This window comes from Zea mays, chromosome 2 (assembly GCF_902167145.1).
Source record: "Zea mays cultivar B73 chromosome 2, Zm-B73-REFERENCE-NAM-5.0, whole genome shotgun sequence".
NCBI classification, from domain to species: domain Eukaryota; kingdom Viridiplantae; phylum Streptophyta; class Magnoliopsida; order Poales; family Poaceae; genus Zea; species Zea mays.
Window position 1 is genome coordinate 161,901,566 of NC_050097.1, and position 15,965 is coordinate 161,917,530.

The following is a 15,965-nucleotide window of genomic DNA, read 5'->3' on the forward strand; positions in this document are numbered from 1 at the left end:
ACACCACTCAATAACATACAACATTCACCATACGTAAAGCTAAAAGAAAGCCTAACGAAAAGAACGTTCGCTTTTCAAAACATTACACGCAAGGTTATAATAAAAAGGTATTCTTTTCAAACATGTGATCTATACTTCATAAAATAAGACATGAGCTTATAAGTGTCTTAATTAAAATATACAAATATTAGGTTCACTAATTTAATCTTTTATAAATCGTCATACGTGATATGTCTAATATAAAGGGTTTATAAGATGATAAAACACGTTATAACAATATTAAACCTTTTTAACATTTTAGAAAAGATATATGTTATATCTAATGTTAATGGGCTACTAATCACGTTATTAATTGTAGAAGCATTATGGAGCATATTATTAATCATTCACTTATGACAAGTTAAAATATAAGTCTAAATAGGTTTTATGTGAAAAGACCATAATTATATTATTAATCACTTATTTAAGACGAGTTAGGTTATGGATCTTAAGTGGATTTTCATGCAAAAGATAATGAACGCATAACTATCATTTAATATCATTAAAAGCACATAGCCTATATTATTATATTTGAAGTCAATATATATAAAGTAACATTTTAAGTTATAAAAGAACTTAAACTTTATTTTATCCTTTAAGAAAAGCTAAGTGATTCGTATATAATGTGGATTAAATTCTATGAAATCATGCCATAAATCTAGTTAAGAACAAATTGACTATCGGTTCGATTATGATAAAGGATAATTAGTCTATTAATTATCTTTAAATTCTATTGTAGGAACAAATGATCTAGGTAATTAGAATGAATACTATATTTATTAGTATATTATTAAATATCATTTTAGTTATGACAGTGTGAGCACTTATTTAAGCCATTATATCATTATTAGACATATTACTATTTAGTGCAGCTATACTTAAACATCTATAATGAATCTTATTAAATCAAAATCATGATGTCTATTAAAAGGGTTGTTTTACAGTTAGAAACAAATTCTCTAATTCTTTAGTAAGAAATCTACATTTACCAACATAACTATCAATTTCTTTATTAGGAAAGCATGAGCGTCTAATTAAGTCATTTTAACATAATAAAATTCTATTCTTTCGATTTTCTTCTTAAATAGAATTTATACGTATATTAAAAATTGTTTATTTATAATTATTCTAACATTAATATACTAAGAATTAACTGTAAATTACTAAATGGGACTTTTAATAACTTATTCATGGTTATTATGACATAAATAAGCATTTAATTAATTTAGTGCTATACTTATGAACACATACAGTTTCACTAAAAATCTACAGTTCATCCTGAGCAAAGATAACCGTAGAATTATTTATCCAATGCTTTTGTTATAAATATGTGATCTACCTATCCCTAAATCCTTCACTCTAGAAATCTATATTTAAATTAATTCTCAACAGACATGACCAAATTAAGATACACACATTCGAAAGATAGCTGGCACTAATTAAAATAGATTATCACATACACATGAAATTAATCGTTCAGTATGATTTCAAACAAAAAAAAAATTATATAACGATACAGAAATTAGATCGTGATAGCACATAAAATTATATGGGCTTATTTTCACTTTCTTTTGAGCTGGAAAAATTTGTCTAAATAATTTTTTTTTACACAGTATTATGAGAGGTTAGAATAAATCGTGTTCATCTTCTACCTTGTTGTACTTGCGCAGAGGACAGATGGGGGCACAGCTGGCGACGTCGAGGCAAGCAGAGAGGCTGACGGTGTTCGTACGGGGCAGGGGGTCGGCGAGCAGAGAACGAACACGATCGTTGTGCTGCGCGGACGGAACTCCGACGAGTTTCCACGGACAACAGAGCGGACGACGACGGCGTGGGCGAGCTCCGGCGAGCGACGTTAAATGGCACAGCAGCAGCAGTGCGACAGTAGGGGCTAGCAGAGGAGAGAGAGTTCGGAAAGCGACGGCGCGACGCTCTGCGAGTCGAAATCAATGAGCTGAGCGTGACATGGCCAGAAGGAGGCAGTGTGTGTGCGAGCAGCAGGGAAAGGATGTGAGCAGAGACTCGGCGTCGTCGTTTAAATAGGCGAGGGAGGATGGAATAATGGGGAGAAGAAACGTCACCGTAATGAAGGTGCGCCATGGGAGAGTAACCGACGGCTGGAAGGAATAATGGAGGAGAGAACTGCCACCGTTAATGGAGAATAAACTGCAGCAGTTATAGCTGTGGGGAAACGGACGGACGGTGCGGCGTGGCACAGGCCGACAATGGCGTATTGCTTCGTGGAATAGAGACCGGCTGCTGAAACGTCCAGGATTGAAGATGAAGAGGTGTTGACAACGAGGGGGCCACATGTCAGTGAGAATGAGAGGAGGGAGAAGAACGGATGGCTAGCTAGTAAACGTTCGATTCCTTTTTTTGTTTTTTTAATAGATGTGTGCGTGCGTTTTCCTTTTGTGTGTTTTTTTTCTTTTATAAAAATTATGTTAAATTCGAAAATGATATTTGTTTCTATTTTTTTATAACAGAATATATATAATCCAAAAACTATAATAAATCAAAAAAACAAATTGTTAAAAATAAAATATACAGTTTTAGGATGATTATTCAGCGACTCATACATTTCTAAAAAAATTCATACAAAAAAAAAATCCAAAATTTGGATTTGGAAATCAAATCAACAAAACATATGCTTTCGTATAAATGCACCAAATACTTAATAAAATTTATCTATTTAAGAAATTGTTCACTTTATTTGTATCAATATTTCATTATTCGAAAACATAAATGTTTTCCTTTCTACTAGGAATTAATAATATAAACTAAGGTATTCTCGGAAGACGAATTTATGGTGTTACAACAGCTGGGGTAATACTTCAGGTCGAGACCGTCAGCTACCCCACCGAGAACCGAGCAGTAGTGCGAAAGCGCACGTCGTGCAACATCTTGCATGGCCGCCTCAGCTGAGTCCCGCTCAGAGATGGAATAGTGCTCTGAGCAGACCTCAGCACCCTGGAGACTGTTCTCCGGACGACGCACCAAGCAGGTCACCTCCCAGCGGTCCGGGTAGACCCCGCGACTATGCTGGTAGACCACACAGCGATACTCGATGGACCAAGTATGCCGGTTAAGTGCCCGACGTAGCAGGGTGTCGAGCGCATCGTGGAAGTGACACCCGCGAGCAGCGTCGTGAGTGATGGGTCGAGCAACCCATCCTTCCGGCTCGTGGTCAGCAGAAAAGTCGGTGTCATGGCTCGAGCTGTCGTCGCCACCTCCGTCGTCTGGGTCTCCTCCAGCAGCTACTCCAGAGGCTGGGGCGCCCAGTGGTGGTGCAGGGTGCGCCTCCAGGGGAAGCATAGGAGAGCAGCTCCTCACAGACTCTATCTCCTGCTGGAGCAAGAAAGAAGAGCCCTGCTGCTCCTGTCGTCGACGTTCCTGCTCCTCATGCAGGCGGTGGTGCAGTCTCTCCAAGTGGCTGGACTGTCCGGCCACGGGACGGCGAAGCGGACGCTCAGCAAGGCGGGAGGGTAAGAAGGGGATGACGGACTTCCGTGCAGTGTGTCTAAGACGAGCCATCTACAAAAGACACCGCAAGCAAAAGAGTGAGAACAGAATTAATATGACCAGCAAATAATGAATCATAAATAAATGAAGGATTAGAATAAAACATAATTTTCAGCAAGATATAATATACAGTAGAACATAGGTTTTGGTCGATATGACCAACTTTTGAAGGGATATCAAAGTCAAGGCAGGGACAGAGGTCTATAGTCCTTAGAACGACCATTCTATTCTAGGTTAGCGGTCCTACAGTCAGCACGGCTTTGATACCAGCTTATGTCACACCCGGTTTTAGAAGGCAAACCGAATGCGAACCATGTACGTGCCAGGATCAGCAATTCACGTACACAGCAGTTACATAACGTGGACATCATCACACAGTGCTCAAATAGTATTAAAAGGGAAATAATAGTCGATTACATCATATGTCTGAGACATCCACCTAGTCTTTACAATAAATCAAAGTGCGAAAACGAAACGTAGATAACCGCGGCCTTCACAGGCAGCCGACTGGGGGTTGCCGCTAACCCACGCCTAGAACTCGTCGTAGTCTTGGAACTTCTGGAAGTCTCCTTCCACAGCTTCACCTTCTCCTGAGCAGTGGTTGCAATGCTGACCACCTAGAGATGGGGGGGTTTGGTGTGTAGAGCAAGAGTGAGTACACATCAACATACTCAGCAAGTATCTCGTTTGGCTGTAGTGGACTAGCTTTATGTGGGGGTAAGTCAAGCAGTTGCTTTTAGTTGGTCAGATTATTATTTACTAGTAGAGAAAGCCAAGTTTTAGAATTAACCCACGTTATTAACCCGAACGTACTCTTTCCAAATGGAAAGAATACCACTTACCATTACCATAGCACTACAGGAAACGCCTAAATTTTCGTGGGCCAAAAACCCACGAAAATAAGCCTAAACCGACGAAAATAGAGAATTTTCGTCGGCAGGCCGACAAAAATAGCCGCCGAAAATAAGTTCGACGAAAATAGGCGGCTATTTTCGTCGGTACCGACGAAAATAACCTATTTTCGTCGGTTTTCCCAAGGCCGACGAAAATAGTGAGTCGACCATTTATTTTCGTCGACCGGTGGTGGCCGACGAAAATACGTCAGGCTATTTTCGTCGGCCTAGGTGGTGGCCGACGAAAATAGCCTGGGAACATATTTTCGTCGGCCACCACCGAGGCCGACGAAAATTGATGGTCCCCCCCCCAAAACAGATTTTTCTGCACCTATTAATAATTCACAGCAATATACACAATATATCACAATTCACATATACAGATTCACAAGCCTAATACATAATTCACAAAACACATTCACATATACATAAATAGTCCATAGTCCATTCAAATAAGTCTAGAGTCCATCCATAAGTCCATTGTCCATTCAAATACACAATTCACAAAACTCTAGTCCATAAGTCTAGAGTCCATAAGTCCATAAGCTACTCACTACTCACTCCTCACTCCTCACTGATCACTCCGGCGGGCTGTGGGAGTTTTGGCCACTCCCTCCTCCGCCACCAGGAAGGTGGCCACTCCCTCCAGCACCATGGACGAGGAAGTCTTGGACGTTGACACCACCCTCCGATCCATGAGCATGTGACGCTGAACCCTACAATTCATCAATCATTCAAATAAGGTTGTATTTTGCTATCACTATACATATACATTGCTGTGTTTGGTCAATATTTGCATAAAACTAAACATGGAACGTCACCTGTGATCCATGGTGAGGAGGAGGTTGTGCATGCATCCACGGGTACTGTTGTGGTGGCCACCCCAGAGGTGGTGGCACCCACCCCGTCGGTGGCGATGCCATCCACGCTTGAAATGGCTGAGAGCCCGCCGGTGGCTGGGAGACCGGTGGCACCCATCCCGGGACTGGCTGCGATCCTTGGGGTGGAGGCGTCCAAGTGCCTGGAGGTGCCTGCGTCCACCCAACACCGGTCCACTGTGGCTGCGACGCTGGAGCTTGTCCTGGCCACTGTCCCCATCCTTGTGCCTGCGAGCCATTTTTGATAATAAAGAAAGAGTTGCTATGAAATTGAAGTGTTCAGATAGTGTTACCTGGGGAGGGCGAAAAGCGGGCAAGTTCATATCAGGGCCGAGTCGAGTAGTCATTTCCTGCAAATGGATGCAACGTTAGAATCACAACATTATACTTTGAATTCAATGACGACACGTGATGAGATAGACGGATTACCTGAAAATAAGAAGCCATATATTGCGTCAGCTGTCCAACCTGCTCCTGCGCTGCTCGAGCCTGCTCCTGTGCTGCTCGAGCCTGCTCCTGTGCTGCCCGAGTCTCCTCCTCCAGCTGAGCCTCTCGAGCAGACCTGGAGGAGCGAGAACTCCCTCCCGAAGACGATGCCTTCCCTTGACCTATTGTCCTGTTATATTCCACAACGCCGGTGCCAAAGGCAAACCTGCATGATACACATAGTTCAGCCATTAAGTGGACACATTCTTGTTAATGAAATCGTCGAATCAAACACAAACACCTCACCTGCCATGCTTTCTACCCCCACCACTATGGTACAACGCCGAGGCATCTAAGTCTGAATGCATCCAGTCGAAGTCAGGCCCATGGCGTTGAGTCATTTCCTCCCCATATGCATTCTGCAAAGAAAGTTGGAGTTAGACACAAAACATGCAATTTAATTCGTAAATACAAACTTGTTTACCATTTTCTCCCTTGCCGCCTCGCTGCATAGCACATCAGGGTTCGCCGGATCAGGGCCACGGTGACCACGGACGTAAACCTCCATAAAACTTGGAGCAACTCCACTTTCAGCTTCCTGCATGAAAAAGAAGAGTTAAACCATATAATTTTCATAGATGTAACATACAAGTTTGATTTATATACTTACCATGCGGCGTGCGGTACCAAGGTGTCCATCGGCGCCGTACCTGTGCCCCGGTCCTTCAGTGCCACGGTTGGCACGGTGCTTGTTGGACTCTGCAATCCACTCAGGCGACGCCCATCTCTTAGCCAACCACCTCCAGGCTTCCATGTCCTTCGACAGCCAATCCACAACGCTCTCCAGGTACTGCTCCTCTGTGAGGTAGATCTCATTGGCCCCTAATGCTTTGCTCATTTTCTGCCCCTTTATCTTCTTGTAGTAGTAGTTGACGGCCGCGATGCGAGCATTGTACATGGCATCCTTGATTATCTTATCAGCGCACTTCCGAAAGTGCCTCTTCACACGTGTCCACTGAGCCTGATCCTCCTCGATGTCATCCGGCAATTGGAACCTCCCCTACATATCAATGTACAATTTGAGTTAAAGTAAGATTAGGAGAAGCAATAATTCAATGAATTGCTTATATACGAAAGTAAACTCACCCAGAACTCGTCCCACACAGCCACCTGACAAGTCCTTCGTTTTTTTTCCGAACTTCCCCCTCCGCTACTGCTTTCCCCTGACTCCCCTGGCTCGACATAGTCCTTTAGACCCCAGTCAGCCCACTGCATAGCCGCGAACCTCTCGCCATTCAGCTCCACCATGCCAGGGTAGTAGAAGCGACAGAGGCTACCCAACACCGCGTTCACCTTGGGACGTCTGCCTGTACCGTCCCAAGTCAAGTCTTCCCATGACCTACAAAAATTAATAAAACAAGTAAACTAGTGCAATCACGTTCACATTAAAAAATTAACACAACAGAAATAAGCCCCACCATTCTCCATGCGGCCGGATGAGCCTCCGCTCGGCAGGTCTCGGACCAAGCGCATTGCTCTTCTTATACCTAAGTATACAAGTAAATTCAATATGATGAAATGATTAGAAACTAATATCAATTAAACTAATATGCATAATAATACCTGAAGGACGTAGAACCATCTGACGCGTCGCCCGCGCTGCCTGCCCCCATTGGGTCAACCTCCTCATCCTGCTCACCCTCCTCATCCTGCTCACCCTCCTCACCCTGCACATGAGCATCCTGCTGAGGAGTCTCCTGCTCACCCTCCTCACCCTGCACTTCGTCTAGACAGTCGAGAAGTTGCTGCTGCCTCTGTCGGCTCTGTGAGGTGCCCTAAAAAAGCCCACTGCCCGAGCTGTCCTCGCTGGCCGCGCTGCCCCCACTCCTCCTCGATCTCCTATGCTTGAACATGTTCAACTGTAGATAAATTAATGTCAAACCACAGTATATGAAACAAATAATATGAAAATTAATAATGTGGAAATTGGAATACATAGCTTAATTGATTAACTAAAAGAAACATACTAATCAAAAGTCATCCGCATCCGATGATGCTTCTTCGGCTCGTTGTTTATTCATACGCTCTTGATTTCGTTGGATCCTTACTGATCTTCTAATGACGACAGGTTGTTTGCGCTTTGACCTAGGTTCTTCAATTAAGTCGCTTGAATCGCAACAGAGATTTTCAAGTCCTTCTCCATTGGTCACATGGAATCGGTGAGCTATGTCTTGATTCGACGCCGCTTCTGGTTGAAAAACAGCATCATCGTTGTCCCTGCTCGTACTCACGTAGTCAGCACTCTTTGGAGCGACGACTTGTGGGTTGACTTTGATTGCAACCCACCAAGCCCTAAGGCTTGGGTGAGGATATGGCAGGTAGTACACCTGTTTTGCCTGATTTGCAAGGACAACATCGCTCATACTGCTCGGAATCCTAGAGCTATGCTTCACCTCGACATTACCATACTTGTCGACACGAGTCCCACTTTGAGCATCAAACCAGTCGCACTCGAAAAACACGACTTTAAGTTCTTTGGGGCCATCGAAAATCAACTCTATAATGTTTTGAAGAACACCGTAATAGTCCACTACTTTGTCATCGTCAACATATGAACTTGCCAACACACCACTATTGGTGGTGGCTGCCAATGGTCGACTCTTCTCCAATTTCGCGGTTCGGAAGCGATATCCATTTACATCATAGCGAGTATAGTTTCGGACGGACACAGAGGTATGTGCCATTTGCTGCAAGTCCGGGTGCACAGAGTTTTTGGAAACCTATACAAGTAATTAGTATATGCATTATATCTTCCAAGTCAAAAATTCAAAGATTAAGTATGGACAATGAGAGAACGACAATTACTAACATAATTACGAAACCACTGCACGAAGTTTGGTCCACCTTTCAACCCATCACGTCGAAGATTTTCTAATTGGATGGCCGTAGGTTTACTAGTAGATTTCCAACATTCTTCATCAAACATGCTGGACATATTACAAACATGGAGATTACACACTATAGAAATTATGAGATGAGAAAATGGACGTAACTATGAGGAAAACTTACTCGAACGCCTCTTGTGTGCTGTCAATATTGCTATACATATATAGCATTAGCGTGTTCAAATCTGATGCTTCAATGTGACGTACACTCCCTTTTCCAACTGCTTTACCCGGATTCGCAAAAATTTGAAGGGTGCTTTGGGGTGATTCATTTTCGACATGAAGTCGCACTGAAGGCGCAAACACATTATTGGCTCGAGCGAAATACCTGGTTGAGAATTGAGATATCTCCTTAAGGGCAAAAGCCTCCGCAATACACCCTTCGACTCTAGCCTTGTTCCGAACAGACGCCTTGAGCTTTTTCAACGCCCTTTCTATAGGATACATCCACCTGAATTGCACTGGTCTGCCTACCAAAGCTTCCCAAGGCAAATGCACAATTAGATGTTGCATCACATTGAAGAATCCTGGCGGGAAAACCTTTTCAAATTTACAAATAAGAATTGGAATTTCTTTCTCAAATTTCTGCATCAACCTCTTCGATACCGTCTTTGCGCATACTTCACTATAGAAGTAACTCAACTCTGCAAATATGCTCCAAAGCTCATCCTTAAAATAGCCTCGAAACATCACGGGCATCAGCCTCTCCATAATAATATGGTAGTCATGGCTTTTCAAACCGATCAATTTACCGGTCTTCAGATTGACTGCTCGTTTCAGATTTGCCGCATACCGATCTGGAAATTTCAGATTCTTCAACCACTTAAATATTTCTTTCCTTTCATCCGGCTTGAGGCAGTAATCAGCTCGCGGCCTACTTTCATGCTCTTTATGGCTTACTTTCAACTCGAGCATCGGCCTCTTACAAATTTCAGCCATGTCTTTTCTTGCCTTCATATTATCTTTCGTTTTATCAGTCACATCGAAACATGTGCTTATGATGCTTTCAGCAACGTTACGCTCTTGGTGCATCAAGTCTATGTTGTGCGGCATGATCAAGGCTTTTGCATACGGAAGCTCCCATATTGATGAAATATGGGTCCAGTTATGGTCCTCCCTGTAGCCTTGGAACCTATCATTTTCTCCTTGCTTCAGACAAGCATGCCATGCCATTATCTGCTGTGCAGTTTGCCTCTTTGGTGGCCCATTTCTGATTTTTGCTCCACCTCTGAATGCAGTAAGCGAATTCCTGAAATCATGCTTGAATGGAGTCCAACGTCGATGAGCATCAAAGAATGACACTTTCCCACCATGCTTCAATCTGAATGCATCCGTATCATTCATACATATGGGACAGCACAACCGACCATGGACACACCATCCAGACCAATCTCCATACGCCAGCAGATCATGCACTGACCACAAATAAGCAGCGCGCATGGTAAACTCCTTTTCAGTATGGCTATCATAAGCCTTCACACCTCTCCACAATTGTTTCAGCTCTTCAATTAAAGGGCGAACAAACATATTCAGCTTTGGCCCTGGATGCTCGGGGCCTGGGATGACTAGTGCAAGGAACATGAACTCTTCTTTATTGACCAACTCAGGAGGAAGATTATATGGCACAATGAAGACAGGCCAACACGAGTAAGGGCTTGCACTGGTATTGAAAGGTGTGAATCCGTCCGTCGATAGACCAAGCCGTACACTCCTAGGGTCGTTTGCAAATTCAGGATCAAACTCGTCAAATGCCTTCCACGCATCACCGTCCGACGGATGGACCATTATGTCTGGATCAGTGACGAGACGTACACCATTCTTTGGCCACGTCATATGCAGAGCTATTTCCTTGTTGAGGAACAACCTTGAAAGCCGAGGAATGATGGGCAACCGACGAAGTTGCTTAGCTGCGACCTTCGTAACTACCAATTCACCCTCATCATTTGTCACCTCGACATATCTAGAAGCTTCACAATGCTTGCAACGGTCCAGCTTGTCATCCTCCTCGAAGAATAGCATGCAACTGTTGGGACACACGTCGATCTTCTCATATGTCATCCCAAGACCAGCCAACATCTTCTTTGCGAAGTACATATTATTTGGCAACTTATGATTCTCCGGGAGAACCTCGCCCATAAGTTGGACGATGTCGTTGTAAGCACTGTTTGAAATGTTGTGCTTCGACTTTATCGCCATTAGTCTTGTGAGAGTCCCAAGAACTAACATTTGAGTGTGCTCGTGCAGTCTCTCTTCTCCCGCGGCGAGTAGCCGGAAGAATTCTTGAGCATCGCGTGGAAGCTGCCCCGGCTCCTCAGCGTTCATTTCAACCTCCCTACCAAGATCATGCAACATATCGTCCATCCTATCATGATCGTCATCAAGCTCCACCTCCGCGTCAACGTGTCTAATAGACTCTCCATGCCGGTACCATACAAGGTAGTTCGGCATAAACCCACTTTTGCAAAGGTGTTTCTCCATTTCTTCCTTCTTCTGAGGCCACTTGTTCTCGCAGCGATTGCAAGGACACTTCACTAGACGACCAGTTGCATCTTTGAAAGCGTGCCCAAGAAAAGCCTTTGTTACAACCATCCATTCATTAGAATGTGCCCCATCCTTTCTCCACCCGTCGTACATCACCCTCCGATCACCGTTCATTTCAAAGGCTAAACGAAAGACAAAGAACATCAACGATCGTCCGTGGCTTAGGTGAACTCCCTATTAGGTAAAGGCCCTAAACCCACCCAAGAGTGTAGCCCGATGCTTGTGATTTGTGACGTGTAGCCTACGATTGCCGCGAAATTTCGGCAGCATAACCCTGCTGCTCTCCAAGCACACGCCTGAACATGGTGTGTTGGAGAACAACTGAGTTACACAACCGAAATTCCGCGTAAATCGTAAGGCACATATCACAAATCACAAGCATCGGCCTACACTCTCAGGCTGTCCAAAATACGTGGACAATTCCGGAGCGACGAACCTCACAAGCCAATGTGACGTTCGCCGTTCCCGAACGGGTGACGCATACGGTTCGCTACGGTTAACGATTAAAACTAAACTCTAAACATTAAAACATAACTCGGAGACAAAATATGAATTTGAATTAAAGCAATAAACAGTTAAACTAATCACAACACGACAAGATGACTAATATAAATTAATGACCTCGGAGCCTCGGCAATTATACTTGCCTGATGGCGAAAATGTGGGCGAGTCGAGGCGGGCGACGGCGCAGCTGGGAGACCTTCGCGACGGAGCGGGCGAGCGTGTGGGCGGCGGCACGGCGCAGGGAGGCCATCGCGATGCGGTGCAGCGCGCCTCGGGCGGGACGACGGCGCGGCGAGGGACGGGCGGGGTGCCTCGGACGACGGGCGTGCGGGCAGCGGCGTGGGGCGGCGTGGGGCTCGGCGGGGCGGGCGTGGGGCTCGGCGGGGCGGGCATGGGGCTCGGCAGGCGTGCACGGGCGAGGGGCGCGGCGTGTAGGGGCTAGGGGCACCGGCGTGCAGGGGCGGGCGTGGGGGCGTGGGGCTCGGCGGCGTGGGCTCGGCGGCGGCGCGGGCGTCCGGCGGCGTGGGCCCGTGGCGGCGCGGCTGTGAGAGCGCGCGCGCAGGCTCCCTGCTGTGAGGGCGCGGCGCCTGCTGTGAGGGCGCGCAGGCGCGTCGGTGCGGGCACCGGCGGGCGGCGGGCGGCAGGCGGTGGCGCGGCGAGGGGAGGGCAGGCGTGGAGCGGCGGCGCGGCGAGGCGACAGCGGATTGAAACGAGTGACGCGCGATTGAAACGAGCGAGGCCGAGGACGACGATGTTGGGCCTCTATTTTCGTCGGCCTCACTAGGCCGACGAAAATAGAGGACAGTTAATGATGTATTTTCGTCGGTTTGGCCTCGGCCCACGAAAATAAGCGTTATTTTCGTCGGCCTAGTGACCGACGAAAATACGTTTTTGTATTTTCGTCGGCCTGCCGACGAACATATTGACGGGCCCACGAAAATACGCACTATTTTCGTCGGCTTAGGGACCGACGAAAATATCGTCAGTATTTTCGTGGGCCGGCCGACGAAAATATCTCGGCCCACGAAAATTTAGACGTTTCCGGTAGTGTAGTCAATACCAGAAACCATCGATCTCATTGCCACCTGTAAATCCGAACATCTCTGATCAAGTATCACTAATCATTGGAGCTCCCTTGGCCGCTCATAACCGCGAGCACGGCTGTTATATCAGTTTTCAAACACTCTGCAGAGGTTGTGCACTTTACCCACAAGCCGTGATTCCCTTTCTGCCCGGAGATCATGACTCTCCATTGATCACTACCAAGGTGACCCGGCAGGGTTTCACTACGTAGCCTTTACAAAGATTCCCCGGGGCTGTAGCCGCCCGTTAGGTTTCCTAAATGTACCGCACTCCTCCCCAAGGGACAAATCAACCATGGCAGAGCGAGCCGCATACACCGAGCCCCATTGACGGCACAACGGCTAAGCGAACTACACCCCAGATCCTCTAATTATTCAGCTAAGAGCGTCCCACTCCACCCTCATGGTTGCACTGTTTTCCCGGGCGGTCATCCATAGAACAGGTCCTTACGGAGAGGCACTCGAGAAACCGCTCGAGCCCCCTTAAAGGCCACAAGTACAACATCATAATAAGAGAAGGGAAAACAGCGTATCATATATAATCTCATCATGTTCATTTATTAGAGTGGAGCAATAGCATAAAGCTAAACAATAATAATCTAACCCAAATAGGTAAACAAGGATATGGATAACAAAAGCTAGTCAATCCTTAAGTATAAATGTGTAATGCGGGAGGTGAATTAAAGAATGAATAGGACAGAGATAGGTCAAGGGACACTTGCCTCCACCAACCGACTGCTGCTCAGGGGCTTCTCCTGTGAGTTCCTCGGGCTCTTCAACCGGATCGTTCTCTATGCGGTTGCAAGCATACATCCATCCATCCATTGAAATTAGGAAACAAACAGTACACCATGCAAGAGAACAATTAAAGTAAATATGCATAGAATATCACATACGATAATGAATTTACCATGGTTAGAAAGGGGCGGGGAAAGGTCTCGCGAGGGTTAAAACTTATGCCCGAGACGCACTACGGGTAAACGAATAACTAAACGTTACGTGCTCTAGTTCTGCTTAGCCTCAATAATAAGGATTAGCTACATGCACTAATGTAAGCGTGACCACTTTTAGTAGATTAACATTAAACGAGATAGACGATTAACTATATGGATTAACTAACGTAACCGAATTTCAAATTGAGTTTTCCATTTATTAATTACATAACACGATTTGCTACGCACGGAATACACGGGGGGGGGGGGGGTAGACGGGTGGCTAGGGGGTAGATGATCGTGTCGCGAACGCGATAGGGCGCTATGCGTCGCGAGCACGACGAGCTACGCCAAAACGCTGCGCGAACACGCGCACGCGCAAAGCCACGCTTAACGTGCCGCGAACGAGTCACGCACGCGTCGGGGCTGTGCGCTGGCCGAGCTCGAGGACGCGCACCAAAGGCACGCTAGGCCGAGCTCGAGGCCGCGCCGGGGCCATCACGACACAAGCAAGGCAAGCCAGCGGCACGCTGGGGCGGGCAGGCGAACACGGGCGACGGCGAGGGCGGCCGGGCCGGGCGCGGGGCTCGCCGAGGACGGGCGCGGCGGGGGCGGCCGAGCCGGGCACGGGACGGGGCGGGGCGGCTCGCCGGAGCGAGGCCGGGCGAGGGCGAGGCGGGGCTCGCCGGGGCGAGGCGACGCGGGGGCGGGCTCACCGGAGGGGGCGGGCGCGGGCGCGGCGAGGCGAGGGGCGGGCTCGCCGAGCGCGGCCGGGGGCGGCCGGGGCGAGGCCGGGCGCCGGCGAGCGTGGGGCGAGGCCGGGCGCGGGTGCAGCAGGGCGGGCCGGCGCGGGATGGGGCACGGCAGGGCGGGGCCAGCGTGGGACGGGCTCGCCGGAGCGGCCGAGCCGGGCGGCCGAGCTCGCCGGGGCCGGGCGAGCGCGCCCATGGCGCGGGGGAGGGCGCCGGCGAGAGGGGGAAGGAGGAGGGAGGGGAGGGATAATGGGGAGGAGGGGGAAGCCTCACCGTGGGCGGGGGAGGGCGCGGCGGCGGCGCTAGGGCGGCGGCGGCTAGGGCGGCGGCGGCTAGTGTTAGGGGAGAGGGAGTTGGGGGAGGAGATGACGGGCGGGGCCCGTGGGAGAGGAGAGAGAGGGAATTTGGGGGGGGAGGGGCGGCTGGGCCGCTTGGGCCCAAAGGGGGAAGGGGGCGCGGCTGGGCCACCAGGACGGCCCACGGCGGGGGAGGGGGCGGCTGGGCCGCCGCGGGGCCCACGCGGGAAGGGGAGAAGGGGGGCGGCTGGGCCGCCAGCTGGGCCGGCGCGAAGGGGGAGGGGGCGGCTGGGCCAAAAGGGAGAAGGGGGGAGAGAAAAAGAAAAAAAAGCTTTTCTTTTTCTAATTTCCATATTTTCTTATGTGCCTAATTCTCCAATTCACCTGACCACAAGCAGAAGAGTGCATAATCCGGCATGATGCAACAACCAAAAATAGTTCTAGGTTTTGCTTACACAAGATGTCGAGCTAATTCTCGCTATAACTTTTGGAAAAGATCAAGGCTTAGTGAGAAGAAAAGGGAAAAGGAAAGGGTAACGCCTGAATTTGGTGAGAGAAAAGAAGAAAAAATCTACCCCAAATTCAGGGCGTTACAGTAAAGTTACAACGAATGCATCAATAATGACAGGCAAATCCCAAATATAGGCACATCCATGTTAACAAAAGGAAAAAGAACATTGATTTGATATTTAAAAATTTGGGTTGGCAAACTGTGTAAAATGCAATAAATTATAAAATACATATTTGTCACCTTTCACTGAATTAGCCAAGTATGACCATTGAAATTTCTCAAAAAGTGAAGCATAGAACAGTTTCGCTTTTGCGGGTGACATAACCACATGAAAATCTAGCTTATTACCCTTCAAGATGTCGTATAAGGTGAATCGACGGACTAAAAAAGACATCAGGTCACAAATATAGTAGTTAATAACAGATTCAATGAATGCTATTTATATTTTACATGTGGGGAAAGGTTGCATCATCATAACCTGCAGGGAAGAAAAAGCTTATTTATGTTGGACTTCAAAGCTGAAACGAAGTGCAGAAAATAATTAGCATTCTCAAGTACGCCAACTTTATTCTTTTGGGCCAAGATAGATCTAGGGCTTACACTTTGATCCCATGCTTTTCCAAACTTGGCATTTGAAAAACAGC